Here is a 23,154-nt window from a genome sequence, read left to right as displayed (position 1 = left end):
TCCCGGGTAATTGAAAATTGGCAAAGAGGCGGGAACTGGTTGCTGAAAACACACCCACCTAGCAAGACGGCAATGACAGCAGTGGCAATCCACCTGTCACTCAAGTGGCCACACCCTTAATTATGCAGAAATTTAAGGCTTAATATAATTTAAATGGATGAGTTATAAAAAATAATAAAAAAAAAACACTCCCCTCACAGTTGTCATGAAGGGCAAAATTAGCTATATAGACCAAAACCACTTTTTGTACCAGGCTGTAAACACATTTTTTTCTGCTGTAAAGTTGAACATTTTAACATGGAGAGTCTATGGGACTGACACCCTTTTGGAGCCAGCCAGTAGATGGATTGCAGTTTTAGTCACTTCCTTGTTGGCTTCACGAGAGAGCGGGAGGTTGCCGGTCGCTTTTAACTAGCTGATTATCTGAATCAGGTGTGTTAACAAAGAGAGGCGTGCAAAATATGCAGAGCTGGGGTGCGCAAGGACTGGAATTGAGAACCGCTGATCTAGCATATTTACGAAACTGACCTGCACTTGAAGCCCTGAACAGGTCAATGATGTGGCTACATTTCATTGCTTCTTCTGGCTGCTTCCTCTCTTTCATTGAGTCCCACGCATCGGTTCTGTTCGGAATCATTTGATGGAAACACGGAACACACGTGAGCTGATTTGTATATCACAGCACTAACAGTCGAGACTAGGTGCTGGGATGATAAATCGATGCAGAATCGATTTGTGGATCGATTCTTAGTTTTTTAAAATGCATCGCGAATCCTCTGGAATGGATTCTGAGCTTAGATTTTAACAGCAGATCCGCACACTCAAATGTTCATGAAGAAGAGTGCTAAAGAGCGCTTGTGAGTTTGGCTGAGTCATGTAGGTTCACCTCAGTTTAGAATGCTTTTATGACGTGAGATTAATGTAAAAGGCCAGTTTGAAAACCTTTGTAATTCGCTTCAACCTTTTCGAATTTTATGAATTATTAGGTTCAGGTGTGTGTAAGGATTTGGAAACAAGCAGAGTACAGCTGTTTCTACAGCATGCAGTGTCATCTGCTGTTCAAAACTAAGCTCAGAATCGATTCAAGAAAGAATCGTGATGCATTCGGAAAATCTCAGAATCAGTGCTGAATCATTTCTCGATTTGCGATGCATCGATTTATTTTCCCAGCCCTAGCCAAGACTAACCAATATATCATTTGTTATCGATTTATTTTCAAAGGAAAAAAAAAGAAATTATCACTTTGGTACATTGAATAAAGTATTAATAATAAAAAAAATAAAAAAAAATAAAAAAGTTGGGATAATAAGTCAATCAGAACATTGCACTTACACTTGGTAATCAGCTGATTCTCTATCTGGGTAACCGATAGGATCCTGTACAATATTTAAAGAAGTCTGCAGACCTGAAGTATCAGGTTTTCTGTTGAAAAGCATTTTGAGTCATGGGACATTTTACAAACAAAGACAAGTGTAGGAGTCTTACTAGCGCTCCACACGGGTGTTCTCCTCTCTTCAGACACGCAATCTCACTAATTCGATCCAGGTTCAAGGAGTCAGGATAATTTGATGTGCACAAGTAGGGCTCGCTTATTCTAAAAGGGGTCATATGATGCTTTTTTAAAGATCATTATCTTGTGTATTTGGTGGAACAGAATATGTTGACATGCTTTAAAGAGCAGCATGTCAAAAAAAATGATTTTTTTTTGAAAATTTCATTACTGAATGTTCTTTAAATGTTTAAAATTAGTATTTTTTTAATGTATTAGGAAAGTTTTTTCTTGGTTTATGTGAATGTTATAGACACATTCCATTCTATCATCTTGAAAACGTTCTGAAAACTTCATTACTGAATGTTCATTAAATGTTTGAAATTTGCATTTTTTTAATGTATTAGGAACGTTTTTTCTTGGTTTATGTGACCGTTATAGAAACATATCATTCTATCATCTTGAAAACCGACACTACCACATCACAAGATGATACTGAAGTGTACAGCGCCCCGGGCGTGGCCCAGATTAATTTTTAATATCTTCTTTAGTGTTCACTAATCTTTCATTTAAAATTGATACGCTGCCAAAATGTTTACTTACCGCTAACCCTAACTCATCTCATTATGATAAATGCATTTTAAAAGTAAAGAACTCACTGGATTAAGTTGGCATGAGAACAATTTATTTACAAAACTATGCAATTACAGCAAAAAAGAAGACAAAAAAAAAACAAGTTAGACAGAAAGTTTATATAAATATGAAAAACATACCATTTAACTAAATTACCCTTACATTTATTTATACTTAAGTATAAATAATTTAACATGTATAAACAATAAACACGTGATACTTCACAATTTACAATAAGGTTTCATTTGTAACATTAGTTACCTACCCAACATGAACTAACATGACAAATACTTAACATTAACCTTACTTAACTGTAGTTAATATATTAACCTAGTTAATTTTAACATTTACTAATACATTAAGAACAAAAGTTGTGCCTGTTGACCTTATTTAATGGATCAGAGCCAACATGAACTAACAAAGAACAGTTTTTTTTTTAACAGTATCAAAGATTGATGCAAATTGTATCAAATGTATTGCTCATTATTTAATGTTAATTTCAACATTTACTAATGTTAACTAATGATACCTTATTGTAAAGATACACCAAAACTTAGTGTTTTGAATAACACATTAGTAAATGGCAGAGTTTTAAAATTAAAACCCATTTTGTACTTTTTATTTATTTATCTAATCATTTACTATTACTATTACCATGAATCATTTCTGACTAAAACAGTGGGTACTTTTCCTCGGTTGTTGCCCATATTCAAATTACTCAGGATTTATGGTTGTTGTGGTGCAACATGTCTTTTCACTTCTTAATCCGGTGACATCTTTGTTTGGGAGCTTTTATTTCTGCACCTGTAAAGAGAAAATAATATACAAGTATCTATTAGTAAAGGTCTAACGTAATGCATCATTGTGAACTACATTAAATGTATGTTGTAGCAATGTACCTGTTATTTGACAGACTATTTACAGCACTAACTGCAGTGACAGCACAATAAGTGGCTGTGCCCAGCATGATTAATATTTAGTGTGTAGCATGCTAATTAAAGAGAGTTCACCCAAAATATGGAAATCATTTTGTCCCCTTCATACTGTCCATAGCTGACAAACTTGTTGGGTTTGATTACCAGCATTCTTCAAAGTATCTTCTTTTGAGTTCTGCAGAGAAAGAAAAGTAAGAGGTTTGGTAAAACGTAAAAGACAGAATTCTGGTTAACTATACATTGAAGTAAATTAATAAAAACTTTTCACGAGTCATCCCTATGCAGAAAAATAACAGTGAACCCTGTAATAAAATGCTTGAAAAATACACAGTCAGTAGATCCAAACCCAGCAGGCACACAACATCATATGACGTTAATATTAGATTAGATTTAGGTCGCGACGTCAGGTAACCAAAATTCAATGTCAAGCCAACGTCTAATGACAATGTTAAATTGACGTCCAAGACCAACATCAGCTGACGATGATATTTGGTTGTTTTTAGGTTGTGTTATAAAGTAACCAAAATCCAACGTCGAGTCAACGTCTCAAGCCAACGTCATATTGACATCAAATACTGATATTTAGTCGTCAGGTATGGCAACCATAATCCAACGTTTCCTAGACGTCATAATGGCAACGTCCACACAACGTCAAATTAAAACATCATTTGATGTTGATCTGTAGTTAGTTTTAGGTTGTGGCATTAACTAACCAAAATCCAACATCGAGCCAACGTCTCAAGCCAACGTCACATAGACATCAAATACTGATGTTTTGTCATCAGGTATGGCAACCATAATCCAACGTTTTCTAGACATCATAATGGCAACATCCACACAACGTCAAATTAAAACATCACTTGATGTTGATCTGTAGTTAGTTTTAGGTTGTGGCATTAACTAACCAAAATCCAACATCAAGACAACGTCTCAAGCCAACGTCAGATTGACATCACAAACTGATACTTAGTCGTCAGGTATGGCAACCAAAATCCAATGTCCACAAGACGTCATAATGGTAACGTCCAATCAACGTCAAATTATAACGTCATTTGACTTTGATCTTTAGTTGGTTTTTAGGTTGTGACATTAAACTAACCTAAAATCCAACGTCGAGGCAACGTCTCAGGCCAACGTCACATTGACATCAAATACTGATGTTTAGTCGTCAGGTATGGCAACCAAAATCCAATGTATTCAAGACGTCATAATGGGTAACGTCCAATCAACGTCAAATTATAACGTCATTTGACTTTGATCTTTAGTTAGTTTTAGGTTGTGGCATTAACTAACCAAAAATCCAACGTCGAGCCAACGTCTCAAGCCAACGTCACATTTACATCAAAACTTATGTTTTGTCGTCAGGTATGGCAACCATAATCCAACGTTTTCTCGACGTCATAATGGCAGCATCCACACAACGTCAAATTAAAACATCATTTGATGTTGATCTGTAGTTAGTTTTAGGTTGTGGCATTAACTAACCAAAATCCAACGTCGAGCCAACGTCTCAAGCCAGCGTCACATTGACATCAAATACTGATGTTTTGTCGTCAGGTATGGCAACCAAAATCCAACATCTTGTAGACGTCATTATGGTAACATCCAATCAACGTCAAGTTATAACATCATTTGTTGTTGATCTGTAGTTAGTTTTTGTTTGTGGCATTAACTAACCAAAATCCAACGTCGAGCCAACGTCTCAAGCCAACGTCACATTGACATCAAATACTGATGTTTTGTCATCAGGTATGGCAACCAAAATCCAACATCTTGTAGACGTCATTATGGTAACGTCCAATCAACGTCAAGTTATAACATCATTTGATGTTGATCTGTAGTTAGTTTTAGGTTGTGGCATTAACTAACCAAAATCCAACGTCGAGCCAACGTCTCAAGCCAACGTCACATTGACATCAAAAACTTATGTTTTGTCGTCAGGTATGGCAACCATAATCCAACGGTCAGGTATCAAGTAGACATCATAATCCAAAGTGGCAACGTCCACACAACGTCAAATTAAAACATCATTAGATGTTGATCTGTAGTTAGTTTTAGGTTGTGGCATTAACTAACCAAAATCCAACGTCGAGCCAACGTCTCAAGCCAACGTCACATTGACATCAAATACTGATGTTTTGTCGTCAGGTATGGCAACCAAAATCCAACATCTAGTAGACGTCATTATGGTAACGTCCAATCAACGTCAAATTATAACGTCATTTGACTTTGATCTTTAGTTTGTTTTTAGGTTGTGGCATTAACTAACCAAAATCCAACGTCGAGCCAACGTCTCAGGCCAACGTCACATTGACATCAAATACTGATATTTAGTCGTCAGGTATGGCAACCATAATCCAACGTTTTCTAGACGTCATAATGGCAACATCCACACAATGTCAAATTAAAACATCATTTGATGTTGATCTGTAGTTAGTTTTAGGTTGTAGCATTAACTAACCAAAATCCAGCATCAAGACAACATCTCAAGCCAACGTCACATTGACATCAAATACTGATGTTTTGTCGTCAGGTATGGCAACCAAAATCCAACATCTTGTAGACGTCATAATGGTAACGTCCAATCAACGTCAAATTATAACGTCATTTGACTTTGATCTTTAGTTTGTTTTTAGGTTGTGACATTAACTAACCTAAACCCAACGTCGAGCCAACGTCTCAAGCCAACGTCACACTGACATCAAATACTTATATTTAGTCGTCAGGTATGGCAACCATAATCCAACATTTTCTAGACGTCATAATGGCAACGTCCACACAATGTCAAATTATAACATAATTTGATGTTGATCTCTAGTTAGTTATTAGGTTGTGGCATTAACTAACCAAAATCCAACTTCGAGCCAACGTCTCAAGCCAACGTCACATTGACATCAAATACTGATACTTAGTCGTCAGGTATGGCAACCAAAATCCAACATCTTGTAGACGTCATTATGGTAACGTCCAAATCAACGTCAAGTTATAACATCATTTGATGTTGATCTGTAGTTAGTTTTAGGTTTGTGGCATTAACTAACCAAAACCCAACGTCGAGCCAACGTCTCAAGCCAACGTCACATTGACATCAAATACTGATGTTTTGTCGTCAGGTATGGCAACCAAAATCCAACATCTTGTAGACGTCATTATGGTAACGTCCAATCAACGTCAAGTTATAACATCATTTGATGTTGATCTTTAGTTAGTTTTAGGTTGTGGCATTAACTAACCAAAATCCAACGTCGAGCCAACGTCTCAAGCCAACGTCACATTGACATCAAAAAAAAAACTTATGTTTTGACCCAACGTATCCCAACCACAATCAAACCAACCACAGACCCAAAGTATCCCAAACATCCGTTTCAGACGTCATAATGGCAACGTCCACACAACGTCAAATTAAAACATCATTTGATGTTGATCTGTAGTTAGTTTTAGGTTGTGGCATTAACTAACCAAAATCCAACGTCGAGCCAACGTCTCAAGCCAACGTCACATTGACATCAAAATACTGATGTTTTGTCGTCAGGTATGGCAACCAAAATCCAACATCTTCAAGACGTCATTATGGTAACGTCCAATCAAACGTCAAATTATAACGTCATTTGACTTTGATCTTTAGTTTGTTTTTAGGTTGTGACATTAACTAACCTAAAACCCAACGTCGAGCCAACGTCTCAAGCCAACGTCACATTGACATCAAATACTTATATTTAGTCGTCAGGTATGGCAACCATAATCCAACATTTTCTAGACGTCATAATGGCAACGTCCACACAATGTCAAATTATAACATAATTTGATGTTGATCTGTAGTTAGTTTTAGGTTGTGGCATTAACTAACCAAAATCCAACATCAAGACAACGTCTCAAGCCAACGTCACATTGACATCAAAAACTTATGTTTTGTCGTCAGGTATGGCAACCATAATCCAACGTTTCCTAGACGTCATAATGGCAACGTCTACACAACGTCAAATTAAAACCATCATTTGATGTTGATCTGTAGTTAGTTTTAGGTTGTGGCATTAACTAACCAAAATCCAACGTCGAGCCAACGTCTCAAGCCAACGTCACATTGACATCAAAAACTTATGTTTTGTCGTCAGGTATGGCAACCAAAATCCAATGTCTTCAAGACGTCATAATGGTAACGTCCAATCAACGTCAAATTATAACGTCATTTGACTTTGATCTTTAGTTATTTTTAGGTTGTGACATTAACTAATCTAAACCCAACGTCGAGCCAACGTCTCAAGCCAACGTCACATTGACATCAAATACTGATGTTTATTCATCAGGTATGGCAACCAAAATCCAATGTCTTCAAGACGTCATAATGGTAACGTCCAATCAATGTCAAATTATAACATCATTTGACTTTGATCTTTAGTTTTTTTTTAGGTTGTGACATTAACTAACCAAAATCCAACATCAAGACAACGTCTCAAGCCACCGTCAGATTGACATCAAATACTGATACTTAGTCGTCAGGTATGGCAACCAAATTCCAATGTTTCCTAGACGTCATAATGGCAACGTCTACACAATGTCAAATTAAAACATCATTTGATGTTGATCTGTAGTTAGTTTTAGGTTGTGGCATTAACTAACCAAAATCCAACGTCGAGCCAACGTCTCAAGCCAACGTCACATTGACATCAAATACTGATACTTAGTCGTCAGGTATGGCAACCAAAATCCAATGTTTCCTAGACGTCATAATGGCAACGTCTACACAATGTCAAATTAAAACATCATTTGATGTTGATCTGTAGTTAGTTTTAGGTTGTGGCATTAACTAACCAAAATCCAACATCAAGACAACGTCTCAAGCGAACGTCAGATTGACATCAAATACTGATACTTAGTCGTCAGGTATGGCAACCAAAATCCAATGTCTTCAAGACGCCATACTGGTAACGTCCAATCAACGTCAAATTATAACGTCATATGACTTTGATCTTTAGTTTGTTTTTAGGTTGTGACATTAACTAACCTAAACCCAACGTCGAGCCAACGTCTCAGGCCAACATCACATTGACATCAAATACTGATGTTTAGTCGTCAGGTATGGCAACCAAAATCCAATGTCTTCAAGACGTCATAATGGTAACGTCCAATCAACGTCAAATTATAACGTCATTTCACTTTGATCTTTAGTTTGTTTTTAGGTTGTGACATTAACTAACCTAAACCCAACGTCGAGCCAGCGTCTCAAGCCAACGTCACATTGACATCAAATACTGACAACGTCAAATTATAACATCAATATATTGTTTTTTTTATTATTATTATTATTTAATAAAGTGGTTTCACTTCATTTGATGGTCCCTTTTGAAATTTATGTTGTCGCACCTACAGTCGTGGCCAAAAATATCAGCACCCTTGGTAAATATGATCAAAGAAGGCTGTGAAAATTCATCTGCATTGATAATCGTTTTGAACTTTTATATAAAAAATTCACAAAAATGTATCCTTTCATTGGATAATAAGAATTTAAAACGGGGGAAATATCATTATGAAATAAATGTTTTTCTCTAATACACATTGGGCACAATTAATGGCACCCTTTTATTCAGTACTTTTTGAAACCTCCATTTGCCAGGTTAACAGGTCTAATTTTTTTTCCTATAATGCCTGATGAGGTTAGAGAACACCTGACAAGAGATCAGAGACCATTCCTTCATCCAGAATCACTCCAGACCCTTTAGATTCCCAGCTCCATGTTGGTGCTTCTCCTCTTCAGTTCACTCCTCTCATATTCCGTAGGGTTCAGGTCAGAGGACTGGAATGGCTATAGCAAGCAGAAGCTTGGTTTTGAGCTCAGTGACCCATTTCTGTGTTGTTTTCGAGGTTTGTGTTTGGATTATTGTACGGTTTATCAGATCCAAACATGGACCATTATACGATTTCTTGCAGTCACTTACTGATTTTTTTATCTGTTGGTATTTGATAGAATCCATGATGTCATGTATCTAAACAAGATATCCAGGACCTCCAGCAGAAATATAGGCCCAGAAAATAAAAAATACAGCAGTATATTTCATTGTACACATGGGGTACTTTTTTCTCTCTGTGTGTTCACCAAACCCATCTTGAGTGTTTGCTGCTAAAAAGCTAATTTTTTAGTTTCATCTGATCATAGAAGCCATTCCCATGTAAAGTTCCAGTCATGGCTGATAACTTAATATGCTTTAGTTTGTTTTTGAATGAGCTAGGAGAATTTTTCTTGTAACCCTCCCAAACAAAATGTGTTGATGTAGGTTCTGTTTGACAATTTTTTTTTTAACGGTTTTCTGAACCAGAGACTCTGCTATTTTCTGCAATTCTCCAGCTGTGACCCTTGGAGAGTCTTTAGCTACTCAAACTCTCCTTATCATCGCACATTAGGATGATTTAAACACACGTCCTCTTCCAGGCAGTTTTGTAACATTTTCTGTTGATTGGAAATTCTTAATTATTGCCCCTGATGGTGGAAATAGGAATTTTCACTGCTCTAGCTCTTTTCTTAAAGCCACTTCACCAATTTGTGAAGCTCAATTATCTTTTGCTGCACATCAGAAATACATTCTTTGGTTTTTCTCATTTTGATGAATGATTAAAGGAATTTGGGCTTTGTTTTCCCTCCTCTTTATATTTCTGTGAAACAGGTAGCCATGTCTGGATAATTTCATGTTTATAATCATGCTGGAGTGCTCGAAATTGTGAATTTGAATGGGAATATACTTCAGAGATATTTTACTCATAAGAATTTCTAGGGGGGCCAATAATTGTGTCCAAAGAGCATTTGAGAAAAAACGTTTTCAATTCTTATTATCCAATGAAAGGATACATTTTTTGTGAATTTTTTTTTAAATAAAAGATCAAAAGGATTAACAATGCAGAAGAATTTTTACACTCTTCTTTGATCATATTTACCAAGGGTGCCAATATTTTTGGCCACGACTGTACATACCTGCTCTCATTAGAGTTTTAGAATAAGTTGATGTACTTGCAAAGTTACTTGTAGTCAGTAAAACATATTTTGGGAGACCATCAGAATTAAGAGTTAGAAATTAAGCAGACAGGCTATTAACACTGTAATGAAAGTTAGTTGACATGTAAGTGCAATATTATATTGTCAATAGAATATTCAAAAGGGACTATGAAAAAGTGTTATGACTTTAATTTGACCCATGACCCATTCATGAACCATTGCAGTTTATATAAATTGATATCCAATCTTTTTTTTGCAATATAATGCAATTCAAACACTCTCAAACCTGTTAAGACATATTTAGGATGATCAAAACAGTATTGCTTACTGGATTCTGGGCTGGAAACATAAACTTTTTGATCTTTGTGTTGGAAAGTAAAGTGAGTGCATGCAGACAATGCAAACATTACTGTTTATTGTACAGTCTTGTAATTATGCAATATAACTCTAATTCCTTTGCTATAATTTGGTCTGTTCTTTATATTATTATTCTTTTTTATATATATATAATATATATTGATCAGATTGATTGCTGCTTCTTACTTGCATTTTTTTATATATATTTAAAGTACATTCTAGTTAAAAATGTAAAATTACAAATCATTTCATATTTAAATGTTGATCTCATCCATCAAAGATGATATGCTTCAACTTTTTCTGTGTATGGATTTTGTGGATAAGCACTAATGTACAGAATAATACAAGTTAATTTAAAGTATATTATTGTTTATTTTATTTGAATTATTATTATTATTATTTATTTATTCTTTTGCCAACCCCCATAATCCCATGCCCAAACATAATGCAACGCGGTGACATCGCGCTATTGCGCCATTTTGCGACTACTTGGCGGTCTTTTTTTGAATCGGCATCAATTTATCAGGCGGCCTGCAGTGCACTTACAGCTCGAACTGTGGTGAGTATATCTGGAAATTAGATTATGTATAATGTAAGTGTTCATGCCCCCCATATAATGATATTACTTGTAATACGTATCAAATACATCGAAGTGTTTTAGCTGTAAGACGATGGGTAGAGATAATTAATTAGAAAATGGAAACGTTAACTGTTATATCCCTGAAATAACGCCTGAGTCACTAAAGCCATCTAGCGCTGAAAAACAGTTAAAATAAAGTTTAAACTTAAGACGTATGTTTTTAATTATTATATTATTATTGTTTCGGATAATTTAACGTTAAGCTTTTCATCATGAAATTCCATCGATTCGATGCTTTTCTTTCCTTCAATTGTGTCATGCGAATTAGTTATGCAGATGTTTATAGTAACTTAATATTCTGCTGTACAAGTTGTTTAATTAATTTGGGAGTAATTAGGCTATCTCCTTTAGCTGTCAGATTTCTACACAGGATGTAAAGAGGCTCCTTTTTTTTTATTAATTTAAGCAAAAACAGCCTTTTCTACTACAAGCTCTAGTTTTATATTTGGGGTTCAAGTTTATCACTGAGGTCTATTATAGTATTTAATATTGTGTGATTTCAGGGTGTTGTGGAGCTATACTATATGAGGTTATAACATTTGTTTTTGTTTTTGCTTTTATCTCCTTGCCATGGTCTGAAGAAGCCATATTGTTGTAAGGTAACGTTTTTTTTGTTCATTTATAAATGAGCCGCTAGAACACTTATGTTTTAATATATTACATTAATTAGATTTAAAATATTAATAGATTGAAGGTCATTAATCTGATTCTTCTGGTTTTCTTGTGTGCTCTTCTGTTATCCTATAATTTTGCACTTATAATTTTGCTAGCAAGGAGAAAATGAATGAAATTAATATTTACAGGCCAAGTTGTTGAAATAGTGTTGGTTTTACATTTTGAAATGGCACAATATCAGTTGTTCTGCAATAAGATAAAAACCTGCCAGTTTGGGTGAGCCTATGACTTTTAAATCTAGTACCAACTGGAGGACCTGTATGATATCTGCATTATACTAGATATGATGAACACGTAACACAAACTATAATACCTGCCTCATAATGTGTCATGTATAATCAATTATTTGGGCATTACTCTTGTATCCACAGGTTGATGACAAATGAGGTCATGGCCTGTTTCAGTATGAAGTGGGGGAAGGGGAAGCTTGCCTTCACCAAGATCAATCTGTACACTGTTGTCACAGGTAAAACAAAATTAACAAATAATACAAATATTAGCGTCATATCACTGTGACACTCAGGGTTGTTTAGTTTCTGTTTTAGTTGGTTTAGTGAAAACCAGTAACCTCGTATTGTAGGTACTCATCTGTCACACAGAAATCGCACAAACGTTCATATATACACTTCTTGCTGATTGGCAGGTCATTCCTGTTGTCAGCCTTTCTTTATTGTTCAGAACTCTAACAATTGTTTTTGCATCCTTAAAGATATGTATTAGACATTAAATGTTAATTTACCTTAAGACACTCTGCAAAAATACTGCAATATGTCTTTGTTGTCATGGTTTTCTTTTGCTAGATTGTCTGCTTAGTGTTTGTGAATTGCATCACAAGCTGAAATATATTTTGATGACTTATAGCATGCACTTTACATTCATGGCTCTTAAAGCTATGGTAGATTTTTTTGTTTTTCTCAGAAACTGATTAAAACCCAGTCAATAGTTTAAGTGGTCTAAATGTATTCTGTGGAAGGCAAAGAAATAGTTAATGATAAAATACAGTGATTACTGTAGTGCATCATATCCTATACTTATACATTTTCTTATTCAAATATTTCTTACAGAGAGTGTCCAGAAAACATCAAAAGAGACGGGGCAAATATTGCAGCGGCCACCGCCTTTTGTTTAAAATATGCCCCAGCAGAGCCGTCGCAAGGAGGGTGAGAGGCCCTGTGCAAAGTTGACATGCGAGGCCCTCTACAATTTTGCGTGTGTGTGTGTGTGGTGGGGGAGGTTGCTGTAGTAAGGCAAGGCAAGTTTATTTATATAACAGATTTCGTACACAATGGTAATTCAAAGTGCTTTACATAAAATAAAGTAAAATAATCATGAAGAACAAAACTAAAACAAGCAATTTTAAAACTTTGGAAATTATTTAAAAATTGACTTGAATTTAAAACGGTTAGAAATAGAAAATGATTTTACATAAAATACAGTGAATACGTAAAATACAGTGCAATCAGGTCGGACATCGCACAGTGCTCATTAAATAAATGCACAGCTAAACAGATGAGTTTTGAGTCTAGATTTAAATGTGACTAGTGTTTTAGCACATCTGATCTCTTCTGGAAGCTGATTCTGGAAGCAATGTATTTTTTGGTCCTAGGTCACTGAGTGACTTCTAGACGAGTAAAAGTACTTTAAAATCAATCCTAAATGTAACTGGAAGCCAGTGTAAGGACCTGAGGACTGGTGTGATATGCTCAGATGTTCTGGTTCTAGTCAGAATCCTGGCAGCAGCGTTCTGGATGAGCTGCATCATTTTTGAAAAAAGATGTGGGAAGTGTGTCAAGATAGCAAGTTGACGATTTTAGTTGCTGCACTATGTCTTCCAAAATGTTGCTATCAATTGCTTCAAAATAGACAGTATCTTTTTGATATTGCAGCCGAATCTGTCTGACCTCTGCATTGCTTGAGGATGTGCTAATCGCCTTCCTGATATTGATGATCTTCTCAGAAAAGAAGGAAGCAAACTCATTGCATTTGCAGTCTGACAGCATTTCACTGGGAATCTGACTCTGGGAAACTGATTTCTGTCTGTTTGTTTTCTTACTGACTATTATTGGAGCAATATCATTAATACCATTCTTAACTTTTGAGTTAAAGGAATCAAGGAGAATATCAACAGAGTCCGCAAAAATACTTAGTGTTAAAGATATAGCCTCCATAAATAGTACACTAGTGTTCTCGTTAGGTCTGCACTATTAATCGCATGCAATTGTCATGCGCGTCTCATCAGTAAAGCTGGTTCTGTGATTAGCGCTTAATGTCCAGAGCCGTAGTTCGCTGATGCAATATCACGTTCATAACCGCATGCGATTCATCTGCGATTATGAACGCGATATTGCGCCGCTTGTCAGCAAACTACGGCTCGGTCTATTAAGTGCAGCTACATTTGAAAGCATCTCCTTCTGACAGAGACAGATCTAGATTCAGAGGTAGCAGAGATCAATATATCAAAGAAAATACAGAAGTGATCAGATAGTGCTACGTCCTTAATAACAATGGATGAAATGTTTAGAGCCCTACTGATGATTAAATCTAGGGTGTGTCCACCTTTGTGTGTGGGTCCATACACATGCTGAATCAGGTCAAAAGTGTTTAGAACCGTTATCATTTCTTTTGTAGTTTTGTTTTCTGCATTATCTATGTGAATATTAAAATCCCCTGCAATAGCAAAACAGTCAAACTCTGAGGAAATCATTGATAACATTTCTGTGACCTCTTCAACAAAGGCTGGAGAGTATTTTGGAGGCCTGTAAATAATGATAAACAGAATGCATGGAGCACCTTTCAGCACAATTCCTAGATATTCAAAAGACAAGTACTGACCAAATGACACTTGCTTGCATTGATAGACATCCTTTAAATAGAGCAGCTACACCTCCACCTCTCCTAACAGTCCTGCACACACTCATGAAAGTAAAGTTAGGAGGGGCTGTTTCATTGAGGACTGTTGCACTGCAGCTGTCTTCTAGCCATGTTTCATTTAGAAACATAAAATCCAGATTGTTTGTGGTTATAAAGTCATTGATTAGAAAATGATTAATTTTTTAGTGAGCGAATGTTTAAAGATGCTAACTTGATGGCAGTGCTTTATGTCATTACATCAATTTTAGTTTGTTGCATAATAGGCTGCAGATTAGATGAGTTAGCCCTTCGGCTTGAGATGGACTTAAACTTTCTGTCACATGATAAAACTGAAATAGAGAAAGCTACAGGCACACTGGGTTCCCGCTTGTTCTTTAAACATTTGTGAATGTTGCTGCTATTATAGCGGGGACCCGACACATATCACTGAGAGCTGCTATCAGCTGTTTTTGGCTCACCTACAGCAGATGGAGGGTTGGGGCCCTGGCGTTGTGGCAGCGGTCGGAGAGCTCTCACAGGAGCAGGTCCCACAGGCTTTGGTGTTTGGGGGGCCTGCTGTTTTCTTGTTGATATCTGCGGGCTTGCAACGAATGAGTGAGAGAGTTTAGTCCCAGCATACACCAGTTCCTCCATTTTCTGTGAAAAGCACAGAAGTGGAGATGCTGGAGAGAGGGATAATGTGTCTGGTGAGATGGGCTGTGTCTCTGGTGTTTCCGGTGACTGTGATATGTTGTCCTGGCTTCCCCGGCTGTCTTCCAGAAAGTCATCCTTGAGTGCTGAGTCTTGTAGCTGTTTTGATACATCACAGTCTGTCTGTGAGGAGCTCTGAGGGCAGGGCTCGGCCAGGATGGTGTCCATCAGCAGTGCTTATTGTGGCTGCATGGTGTTATCAGTTGGGAGTGGTCCACTGATGAACTTTGAGTCTTCAAAGTGTTTGAAAAAGGTTCACTAAAGTCCTTCTTAAGGGGTTCTGACTGCTCTTTCAGACTATCATTCTTCCCCACATGGATGATAATTGGATTTGTAGTCTTGTGCTTCATCAGAATATTCTGAAGTTCCTTGTTCACATCAGAGACCATTGCTTGAGGAAGGCAGCATGTTGTTGTAGTCCTGCTACTGATGTTTTCTGATAATAGAGTCACCCACTATCAGAGTCCTGGGCTCGACTGCGCTCTGAGCTGAATGTCGTTGTCTGCTCGACCTTGAGCACCTGTTAGTAGCAGTGTTAGCTGCTGGCTGATCCAATAGATGTTTTAATCACATTTGGGGATTCCTCACCCGCATTCATTAATGCTTCAAATCTGTTCTCAAGATGTATAGGGGGTGGTAGAATACTGGTATTCACAAGCCTTGTCATAGTCGAATCTGGGGTAGAGGATGCTACAGCAGCAATACGAGAAACTCGTGACAATCTGATGTCTCGTGTTCCTTTGGGTCTCGCTCCCTGTTTGTGCCATCGATTAGTGTGGCAATCAGTTTTGGCTTTTTCCTCTACACTTGGTATAAACTGTTCAGATTCAGAAGATTCATGGGACTCACCGGCTGTATGCTGAGAGGGTCCATGACGATGGTCTGCTGAGTGTTCCGTCTGTTTTGAAAGTCCGGCAAGTAACTTTGTTTCAAGAATCACAATCCTTTGTAGAAGTTTGCAGCAGTTCATGCAACAAGTGGATCCAACAGGAGGCATTTTCTCTCTCTTCTCTTTGAATGTAGGCAGTTGTTATCCCATCTCCGGAATGTAAGCTGCTGGCAGTGGGAGGCAAAGTCTTCATTTGTAGTACTATTCCAGTCCCAAAGTTTTTAGTTTTAGTGTTTGTGCCAAAAATCTTTTGTTTGAGCACTGTGCTGATCTTCTGAAGTAAAAAATCTTAGAAAAATCTGAGAAAAGTACAGAAATAAGAAGCAAAGCGGAGAACAATAAGCTAGAACGTCCGAACGGTAGCGAAGCCGGAACCGTAACAAACTCAACTTTAACATGCATCTGTCCGATTGTGATGCCTTGCTTACTGACATGCTTGCGCACAAATCACAGCCCACGCACTAGCTCATAAGGATCTACAATCATAATAATAATAATAATAAGTTAATAAGAATGCTTAAATTAGTTCTAGGCTTGTAGACAGTTATATATAAAGAGTTCAGATGGAAAAGCCTCTAAGTGCGATCCAACATTTTCTTCTAAAATAATTATTTTCTCATCCCCCTATGTTTATGTTCAGTTATTTCACTTTAATGGGAAAGAAAAGAAACTGTTCATTGCTATTAAAGTGAAATTACTGAACCTACACATGGGAGCCTGATAAAATTTTTATTTTTTAGAAGAAAATTTCAAACGGCACTAGGTTTTTGCAGCTGAACTTTTCATATAAAATCAATTTGCACTATTGCACTCTCACTCTTATTCGTATGTTTAATAGTCGAAAACGCAAACATCTATTGTCACATTTATTTATGTTTTACATGAATCATTAACCTATCGCATATTTTCACTTCAACAGGGCGGGAATTTCATAACAGGTTGAGTAGTTTGCATCACTCGATAGTCTATGTCGGTGGCTGAACATTTCTATCATAAAACAGTTCTGTAATATTGTAGGCTACTGCTTACATTTTTCTACAAACTCTAGTCATGATGCGCTTTCTACCATCTCGTCTTGAACAGGAGCGCTTCACAAAAATTAACCAAAGCTCAGTGAATACATGGCTCACAGACGTGACAAATATATCTATAGAAAGCTTTAAATGACTACTAAACGAAATACAACAAATCATAAACCAAAACTCATTCATTATAATCATAATCCGTAAAGATGAACTTTTTTCTAAAGGCGCGTAAAATGAAGAGGTTGCGAGTCAGGATTGGCAACATAATCCTTGCGACAGCAACTCAGAAAACACTATTTATTAGTAAATAATTCAATATCTCATTCCTGTTTCCCCCATGACTCATTTATGGTAATAATTTTTTGCCGATGCTTTGTGTCAAGCTTAAGCCTATTGCATGCATTTGAAAGCAGAACACTGCGCTGCTGCGGGACACTTAACACTGTTGAGCCACTATTGACAGTCACGGTAGCACGGTCTTGTGTTGTTCCCCCAGTGCGGCAATTTTTTCATCACTAATTGATGGATGTCTAAAATATAAAAATAAGAGAAGCCTTAAAACAGGTCTGAGGCCGGCCCGCATCTGAACTATGATGTGAAAATTGGCCCGAAGCCCGGACCAAGGTGTAAAAAATTCAGGGTGAAATGCAGGGCTCTAGACCAGTGGTTCCCAAAGTGGGGGGGGGTCGCGGGACCCCGGCGCAGGGGTCGCGAGATGATTTCTATAAAAAAAATAGGCCCTATATATTTTTGTTGCAATTAATTTAACCCTTTCGCACGTACGATCACACCGGTATGATCAGTCTAGGCTGGTCCCTGGAGTGTACGATCACAACACCGGTCAGTGCATGACGTGAAATTCAAATGTGCTCTCGCGCGTTGGCTGGCGCTGAGCCAGAGACAGGCGCGTTCAGAGCTGTCATCAGAACTTTTCAGTGTTTTCAACCACATAATGTTTATTTTAGGTTTCAGACATATAAGTACTAAAAAAACAATAAATTTAGAGTTTGTAAAATACACACTGATGTCAAAGGAAGAGGCAATAATAATCCTTTTCCATTATAATTAGAAACGTTTTATGCATATCAGATACACATTGTTTAAGTAACTTTAAAGTTTACTCTATTATTCTCCCAGTTCACCATCCACTTACTTTTATGTATTTCGGGAGAAGTGGATGAATTCACGTGTTGTAAATCCAACAGATCCGATTCTCTGAACTGCGTCTGCGGCACAAACTAAGATGCCATCGCGCATACAGCTCAACTAACGCGATCGTTATAAAAGGTGTTTAAACAACAAAACACTTCCACTTGCATATATTTGAAAATCAGAATATCAGCTATTTCATGCCATATCTAACAAATTTGTGAATATTTTGAATAAAAAAGGAAAAATGACATAAAAGCAGATCATCATTCATTCAGCTCTGTTGTTTTCTGCGGTGGTGTGTCACGTGACAAGCAATGACGCGTCACCATGGAAACCATAAAGTGACACATCTTAAAATAACGATCGCCTTGAAAAACTAACGCTGGGGGGTCAGCCAGAATATTTTAAACTTACGTGTGAAAGGGTTAATTCAATACTTGTTAAATGGTGTTTGCAGAAAAGTCTGATACAAATAAAAAAAATATAATATATATATATATATATATATTTTAATTCAAATTGTAATTTTGTCCCAGACATTACGAGATTACGTCAGCGTCAATCACAATCAAGTTACGTACGTACATCACGCGCAGCAACACAACGTATCCCGCTGTTTGCTAAAGTTAAAGGCGTGTGGAGGCTCCAAAAAAAGGGGTTGTTGAGGTGTGTGGGGGGGAGGGGGGGGGGGTCGCGGGGCAGCAGCGCATTTATCATGGGGGTCGCGGGCTTAAAAGTTTGGGAACCCCTGCTCTAGACCAGACTAAAAGTTAAACTTTATAACTTTTTGTCGTCCTAACAACAAACAGTTTTACTCATTCTTATACTCAGAGTCTTATACTGTCTATCCGCTATGACTATTTTAGTCTTCCAAAGGACAAGATGGGTGGAAAAACAGTAATAAAAATTAGATATAAACGACATAAAATGCAGGCCAGGAGTGAGGCCCTCTAGAGGTGCGAGGCCCTGTGCAGTTGCACACTTGGCACAGCCCTTGCGACAGTCCTGTGCACCAGACAGGGTGGGTGGAGGTGGCAGGAAAAAAAAGCTGTTAATAAAATGTATCTTAATGTTTTCAAAACTATTCAGTTCCAATAAGGTTGATGTTAAAATGTAATTATTTTGAAAATGTTCTGTTCCATGTTAAATGTAAATGATAGAACAAATGAATAAATAAATCATATTTGTAATAACCCAGTTCATCTCTTAGTCATTTTTTCTGATAAAACCACAAAACATTTGTGGATTCCATTTTCAGATTAAGTTAAACTATTCTTTTTGCTAATGTCTTAAAGGGTTAGTTCACCCAAAAATGAAAATTGTCATTAATGACTCATGTCGTTCCAAACCCGTAAGACCTCCGTACATCTTCGGAACAGAGTTTAAGATATTTTAGATTTAGTCCGAGAGCTTTCTGTTCCTCCATTGAAAGTGTATGTACGGTATACTGTCAGTGGTTAGAAAGGTAATAAAAACATCATCAAAGTTGCTGACATATGATGCTGCGGATGTGTTTTCTGGTGCGCCCAATAACACATCAGCAGCATCACTGCAGTGTTCTGAACACGCTCAGAACAGACCCGGAAGAGAAGACAATGAATAAAGTTGTAATTTTTGTTATTTTTGGACCAAAATGTATTTTCGATGCTTCAACAAATTCTAACTGACCCTCTGATGTCACATGGACTACTTCGATGATGTTTTTATTACCTTTCTGGACATGGACAGTATACCGTACATACATTTTCAATGGAGGGACAGAAAGCTCTCGGACTAAATCTTAAATATCTTAAACTGTGTTCCGAAGATGAAAGAAGGTCTTACGGGTTTGGAACAACATGAGGGTGAGTCAATAATGACATAATTTTCAGTTTTGGGTGAACTAACCCTTTAAAAATTTAAATCATTTAGTGTTGTCTCACATTGAATCTTGAACTCTATCTGATCTGATGTTACACTTTCTCTGTATGTTTTTATTTTTCTTTTCTCTCTCTGTATGTTGATTATTTATTTTACAACAAAATTCCTGTCTCTGTTAAAGGTTTGATGTCATGTCAACAAAATCCATACTAGCCATATCTTATTTTAAAGTTTGAGTTTGACAGTTTGACAATTTTGACAGTTGTTGGTTTGTGACAGATAATGATTTTGATTTAATTTTCCAACAAAATGCAATGTCTGTCAGATGAAGGAGACTGACGTCAGTCTGACGTTGGGTTCTGACGTCAACCAGATTTTCATTTTCATCCTAAATACCACATCTGACCAACGTTGGAGATTGACGTCAGTCTGACGTTGGGTTCTGACGTCAACCAGATTTTCATTTTTCATCCAAAATGCAACGTCTTACCAACGTCGGAGATTGACGTCAGTCTGACGTTGGGTTCTGACGTCAACCAGATTTTCATTTTCATCCAAAATGCAACGTCTTACCAACGTCGGAGATTGACGTCAGTCTGACGTTGGGTTCTGACGTCAACCAGATTTTCATTTTCAACCAAAATGCAACGTCTTACCAACGTCGGAGATTAACGTCAGTCTGACGTTGGGTTCTGACGTCAACCAGATTTTCATTTTCAACCAAATTACAACGTCTGTCCAACGTTGGGATCCAATGTCAGTATGACGTTATATTGACTGTGGGACCCACATTGCTCCCTTGCTTTTGATCAGGTCTCTTCAGTTAATATTCCCTGCAGTTACTACAAAAAATAACACGGTGAAGTGGTCAATGCAAACATTTTACTTGAACTTACTTTCTCATTGTCCCCAAAGCAACTTGCTAGTTCAGTCAGAAGTATAATAAAGATGATTTCACTGTCTTGGACTCCAACCACTGCTCAGTGTTCACAGGTGTCTGAGTAATGTCTGCCATTCCTTCAGCTTCTGTTGGTTACTACAAAACATAGAAATATTAAAAGAAATGTGTAGCATGTTAAGAGAAATAATCAGTTACTCCTGTGTGTCTTTACATCCTGAGTGAAGTACCAAGTAAAGTGATGAACTATGATGCTGTGTTTGTGTTGTAGTCACGTGAGTTTTGGCAGAGATGAGCATCTGTATAGTCTTTATATTTAGCATCTGTAAAAGCAGGAGAGATATTGCAGATGATCTCAGACAAACTGATGCATATATGACTACAGTACATTCTCATCATAAAAATAGCTGAAACTAGCTAATGCATTTAGTTGAGGTTATTTGAAAATAACGACCCACTTAAACAAATCTTCACTCTTACATACTTTGAGAAATATGGGGGAAAAAAATACGTTTTTATTATTGCAACTGCATTAACAAAAATAAGAATGTGGAAGGTAAAAATACAAACAAACCTTTCTCTTTGTATATGCTGGACCACTGTGATTATCATCCTCATCTTCCTCGTCTGTTGGTGGGTTGGGTTGCTCGTCAGTTTTCTGCAGAGTAAAAACTCTAGAGTAGACCTACACAACAATTCGATCAAAAATAAAAACTATAATCGTTTATTATATTAATTTTTTAACTTAGGTTTCGCACAAAGCCGCGTTCGCTGCAGTCTCACACGTGAGGTGAAGGTTTGCGAGTTCATATGAGCGCCTGCGCTAGTAAAAGACTAAAAAGAAATGCTCAACGATGCTTACCAGAAGTGTTTTATCGAAATGAGTTCATACATCCATATATCTTGGTAAATAATCCATTGTTTTGTTTGCATCCAAACTGCCCAAACATGGCGCACAGGTATGAGACTCCGCACACGCTGCGCGAGTGAAGGTGATACACATGAGCGCGCAATGAAGCGCGTTCAAAATACATAAAAGCAAACGTATATAAAAATGACCTGCTGCGTTCCATAAATATAGATTTGATATCGTTATAAATATTAGAGAATTTTCTGTCTTATAAAGCACTTTTTTTTTACATTTTATCGCAGATAATTTGTTTTTGACAAATTCACGACATTAGATGTATAATTAACATTATAAGATACTGTAAAGATCTTAAGCCAAGTTTAAAATAGTTTTATGTTATTTATTGCTATATTAAAGAGCAGGTCATATGGGTTTTTGAAAAATCTCTCTTTTGCAGTTTATAATGTAGCTATCCTTAAATGAAAACAATCTGCAAAGTTGTTAATCAAAAAAGTGCATGATAAATAAAGATATTGTCTCTCAAAAGATGTAGGGGACTCCAATACAATATTGGGACACTTTAAAATACCATCTGACCTGCTCTTTAAAGTGTCCCAATATTGTATTGGAGTCCCTTACATCAGGTTTAAATGCATCTAAGGTCAGAAAACATTGTTATTTTCTCAGAATATACATTTAATATTCTGAGATATATAGAATATACATTTAATATTCTCAGAATATACATTTAATATTCCGAGCTGCGGGCCGGATAACACCTAGCTAACAGGGAACATTCCCATAACTTTCACTAACATTATGTAAAAGTTATGTAAATGTTAGAAAAAAACGTTCCTGACATAATGTTTCTGGAACAGTCTTATAATGTTTTTATAGTTAAAATACATTGTCGAAAAGTTGAGCAAAATCGTTCCCATAACAACGTTCTTGTAACGTCTTTATGATGTTATTTTTACTTGACTGATGTTCTCAATGTTGAAGGAAAACGTTCTCATAGCGTTCTTGTAACGTCTTTATGATGTTATTTTTAATTGACTGATGTTCTCATAATGTTGAAGGAAAACGTTCTCATAACAACGTTCTTGTAACGTCTTTATGGTGTTTTTTTGTACGTGACTGATGTTCTCATAACAATGTTCCTGTAACGTTCGCAGAAACCCCACAAAAAATGTTCTCAATACATTAAA

At 36.7% G+C, this 23,154-nt stretch overlaps 2 long non-coding RNA genes across 2 annotated transcripts; one reads left to right on the top strand and one right to left on the bottom strand.

The window, feature by feature from the left end:
• Positions 1-2,733: 2,733 nt before the first annotated feature.
• Positions 2,734-22,122, bottom strand: LOC109068816. The gene is made up of 6 exons (XR_006158564.1): positions 21,959-22,122; positions 21,671-21,781; positions 21,327-21,419; positions 21,095-21,234; positions 3,133-3,232; positions 2,734-2,926 (listed from the first exon to the last, which is right to left on the bottom strand). It is a non-coding gene; the product is annotated as an uncharacterized LOC109068816 (long non-coding RNA).
• Positions 10,687-13,033, top strand: LOC122142357. Its single transcript, XR_006158563.1, has 4 exons — positions 10,687-10,955; positions 11,618-11,635; positions 12,083-12,177; positions 12,776-13,033. It is a non-coding gene; the product is annotated as an uncharacterized LOC122142357 (long non-coding RNA).
• Positions 22,123-23,154: the final 1,032 nt, after the last annotated feature.

This window comes from Cyprinus carpio, chromosome B25 (assembly GCF_018340385.1).
Source record: "Cyprinus carpio isolate SPL01 chromosome B25, ASM1834038v1, whole genome shotgun sequence".
Taxonomy (NCBI): domain Eukaryota; kingdom Metazoa; phylum Chordata; class Actinopteri; order Cypriniformes; family Cyprinidae; genus Cyprinus; species Cyprinus carpio.
Note: the sequence above shows the minus strand (reverse complement) of the source record. Positions and strands in the feature narration are given on the sequence as shown.